The sequence below is a fragment of the Ovis canadensis genome, chromosome 17 (genome assembly GCF_042477335.2).
Source record: "Ovis canadensis isolate MfBH-ARS-UI-01 breed Bighorn chromosome 17, ARS-UI_OviCan_v2, whole genome shotgun sequence".
NCBI classification, from domain to species: domain Eukaryota; kingdom Metazoa; phylum Chordata; class Mammalia; order Artiodactyla; family Bovidae; genus Ovis; species Ovis canadensis.
The window spans coordinates 73159782-73164062 of record NC_091261.1 but is presented as its reverse complement, the minus strand read 5'-3'; positions in this window follow the sequence as shown (position 1 = coordinate 73164062).

Sequence of the window (4281 nt, the reverse complement as noted above, 5' to 3'; positions counted from 1 at the left end):
GAAGTCTTAACCGTTGGACTGCCAGGGAAGTCGCATTGTTCTATTCACTTTCTTGATGGTGTCCTTTGAAGTGCAAAGGTTTCGATGTTAATGATGTCCAACTGGTCTATCTTTCTTTTTATAGTTTTAGGTCTTTGAACCATTTTGAGCTGATTTTTGTATATGGTTTGAAGAGATGACACTTAACTCTTTGGCATGTGGACATCCAGTTGAAGAGATTGTTCTTTTCCCACTGAATTGTGTTCATGCCCTTATCAGCAAATCAGTTGATCATAATGTGAGGTGTTATTTCTGAACTCTCAGTTTTGTTCTGTTGATCTCTATGTATACCCTTATGCCAGTTCCACACAGTCCTGAAGGGAACTGAATTTGAACTGGACGAAGTTAACTGGACCTGGGGATACACAGTCACAGAGGTTCCTCCGAAATGCTTCAGAGTATTTAAGGTGTTTTTGTATACCTGATCTCACTTAGGTCTTGTAGCAATTCTGGGAGTAAATGCAAGTCCAGCAGTTCAATTCAGTTCAGTTCAGTTCATTTCAGTCGCTCAGTCGTGTCTGCCTCTTTGCGACCCCATGAACCGCAGCACGCCAGGCCTCCCTGTCCATCACCAACGCCCGGAGTCCACCCAAACCCATGTCCATTGAGTTGGTGATGCCATCCAACCATCTCATCCTCTGCCATCCCCTCCTCCTTCTGCCCTCCATCTTTCCCAGTCCAGCAGGCTGAGTGGCAAATCCCTAGACCCACACAATCAGAAATAGTGGTGGTTCCAGGACCAACCTGTGGACCCCAGGACTCTTGACCAAGTGCTCTCATTACCCCCAGCCGATTGCTTGCTGTCCAGAAATTTGGGGAAAGTAAAATGTATAGAGAGAAATTAGGGTACAATTGTGGGCGGAGGGGAAGGATGTAAGACAGACTGATTATAAATGTTTGGCTCCTAATCAGCTTGTGATAAAATTTCCCTTCTCCTCCTGCATGGACAAGAAATGGGATGTTCTGGGTAATCCAGGGTTTTGCAATTTCAAAGAATGAGAACACAGTGAAATTCTCTCAACACTAAAAGCACACAGGCTGTAATTTAATCTTTAATTTTGTTGTTGTCATTCTAGAAGACTTTAGTATATTTTAAAGCAGTGTTCCTTGAAGAGTGGTCCAAGGAAAACCTCAGCTATCAGCATCACTGGATACTTGTCTAAAAATGCCATTTTCAGAGCCCCTGTCCGCCGTGTGTCTACTAAAAATCACTGGGTGATTTTTTTTTTTTTAATGCACATTAAAGTTTGGGAACCACTGCTTTGGAGCAGTGAAAATCAAATTACGAATATCAGTTATCATTGCACTTTGGAGATGCGGGCATTCTGCTTAAATAAGAGTTTTGGATAACAGATTAATGGACCTCATTTCCTTCAAGTCTTGACTAAAGCATCACCCTCCCTGTGAGGACGTTCCTGATGTAAAATTGCTTATCACCTTCTCCCCCATGCCCCCTACCCTCATCATCCCCCTTCCTTCTCCCTGCCACTTACCATTAAGTAACTGACAGATCACCAATTTTATTTATCTATTTATTTATTGTCTGATTCCTGTCTCTATAAGCAAGTTTCGCCAAGGTAGCTGCTAGGAATATAGCAACTAAGACAGTGTCTGGTAGGTAGCAGGTGTTCAATAAGTATCTGTGGAATGAATGAATGTGCCAAGTTGCATCTTGGTACTTGGGTGGAATGTCATTGGCCCACTGTATTTCTCAAGAGGATTTTTTTTAAAAGTATAAACCAATTTATGCTTTAATTTTCTGAGTGGTTTTTCAGGGTGTGTCATACTAGAGAGAAAGAACTGAAACTGAATCCTCTAATCTCCTAATTCTGGGGCCTGGGCCAGTTGCTCTAAAGATCATTTTTTCCTTAATGCTGCTGAGATCTTCATTTTACTATGAGGACCATCCATTTACAGCTGCATTGTCCTATGAAGGCTACCCCTCGTAGGACTCCTTGCCCCTACAGTGAAAGTGGAAGGAAGCAACGAGACTGAGCTGAACCTGCAGTGGGAGGGGACTTTTGTAAATTCACTCCACACGTGACAGGTAGTGACAACAAGTAGACGCTTCCTTCTCTGAGGTCCTGCACAAGGACGATAATAAATGGATCTTCTCTCACCGGGCTTGGCCAGCTCTGCACAAATGATCCTTATCCATCTCCCACCCTCCAACAGCTAGTACCCAACAGCACTAGCACCAAAATCAATGCTCATGGGCGCTTGGGGCTCCCTCCTTCTATCTCCCAATTGGCCCCATTTTACACACGGGAAACCTGAAATTTAGACCTAGGAATGGTCAGTTCCCTAACAGCGGAGATGCACCCTGCTGATCCCCCAGTCTGGGGGTGTCTGAGAAATTGTGGAACCAGTCAGATGATAAAAACAGGAAAAAGCAAGTTTGTTTCTAGTGTTATGCACACAGGGTGGCAGGATATACCTGCTGAGTGTTCCCAGAAAGTCCCCAAGGAAACCATTAACTTGAGTCTCTCACGAACTTCTACCAGAGGTGGCTGGGGGGGGGGGGGGGGGCGGGGAAAGTATACTGAGAGGAGGGGGATGGGCATCCTTCCAGAGGTCAGGTTTACGTTGCCCAGAGCTCCTGCACACATTAATAAAAGGTGGTTGACTTGAGGGTGGAGGTCAAGGTGAGCAAGGGGCTTGTCAGCGAGGATTGTCACCGGGTTAGGGAGAGTGGACTGAAGGGGGGTGGTGAAGGAAGGAGTGGAGGTGAGTTTGGTGGGGGGGCTGTGTGGCGCTAAGACCGCCACCCCCCACCTCATCAGGGTTGGGGATTTGGGGAGGAGTGGCTGCTTAGCCTCCTGCTTTGACCCTTTCTTGACTGGTTTCTGCCAGGGAATTGACGACAGCCTGTGGATTTGGAGAGATGGGGTAGGGAGAGTGGCCTGAACCTGCCGGCGATCCAGGGTGGACTAGCGGGGCTAGAGGGAGGGCGTTTAAGGGGTGGACGAGATGGCTCCCAAGAGCCTAGGGCAAAGGCACTAGAGGGTCTCGGAGACCCAGAAGATGGGGATGTGGGGAGAAGGCGTTTGCCTCCATGGGGAGCCCTTTTAAATTGAGACGGACCGAGAGAAGTTATCTTCATACACACTGGGCAGGCATCTTAGGTTCTTCCAATCCGATGGGGTGGGGTTTAGAACTCTGCAAAAAAAAAGGGGGGGGCAGTCATTCAAAGAGGAAGGTGCACAGCTGAGCCAACGGGCTTCTAAACTGGAAGCGGGGTGTGAGGGGCCCTCTGGAGGCGCTGACCTTTCCCCCAGCCTCCATAGGGACTGGGCGGTGAGCCTCTGGGACCTGCTTTCCCGAATCCAGACGGAAGTTCGAGCAAGGCTGACCAGAGTTAGCCGGGGAGTGAGGCAAACGGTGGCGATTCCTCACGTTGGGGAGGTGGGGGCAGTGGGTAACCGGCAAACCAAGAACGCGAGTTCGGAGCAGGAGGGTTTCCTCAAAATGACTATAGAGTCCACGGCTGTGGATGGAAGGGGTTGAGGGTGGGGGGACCGGAGAGGGAGTCTCAGAAAGGGTCGAGGGAAACTAACACGGTTTCTACTGGGGTGCTGATGGAGGCTCCCCGCTCGGGACGCGATGCACCGAGAGGGTTCCCCGAACTGGACTTGGGGGAGGGGGGCGGTATGGGACACTGGGAGTGGACCGAGGGCAGCCGAGGAGGGGAACTCTAAATTAGGTTTAGCGGAAATTGGGGGCTCGGAGGGCGATTCTCGCTCCGATTGGGGGAATGGAGGGATCCTCACCAGTTGGAACGTGAGGGCACTGGGGGGCTATCTCCCACCCGACCCAGGGAGATTGGGCATTTCTTAGATTCTACATACCGGGGAACTGAGAGGGAGGACTAGGGATGGGGGGGTCCCCGATCCGGAACCGAGCTACCTTGAAGGCACCGGGAAGCGCTTCATTCCGGGAGGGCGTTCCCGCCGCCCGGCCCCCGTGCCGGGGTGGGTGGGGGGTGCGGCCGCGCCCAGGTCCCGGCCCGCCTCTGGTTTCGAGGGGGTCTCTCTCGCCCTCGGGGACCCGGGAGCCCGGCGGGAGCGGGGTCCGGGCGCCGCCGCCTCCGCGAGCGCCCGGGCGGGCGTGCTGGCGAGCGCTGGGCTTTATGCTCGCAGGGCGGCGGGGGGAGGAGCCGGCAGGTCGGCCCCCGGCGGGCCCTCCCCTCGGCCGTCCCCGCCCGCCCGCCCGAGCGGGGTCGGGGGAGGGGGCAGCATGGCC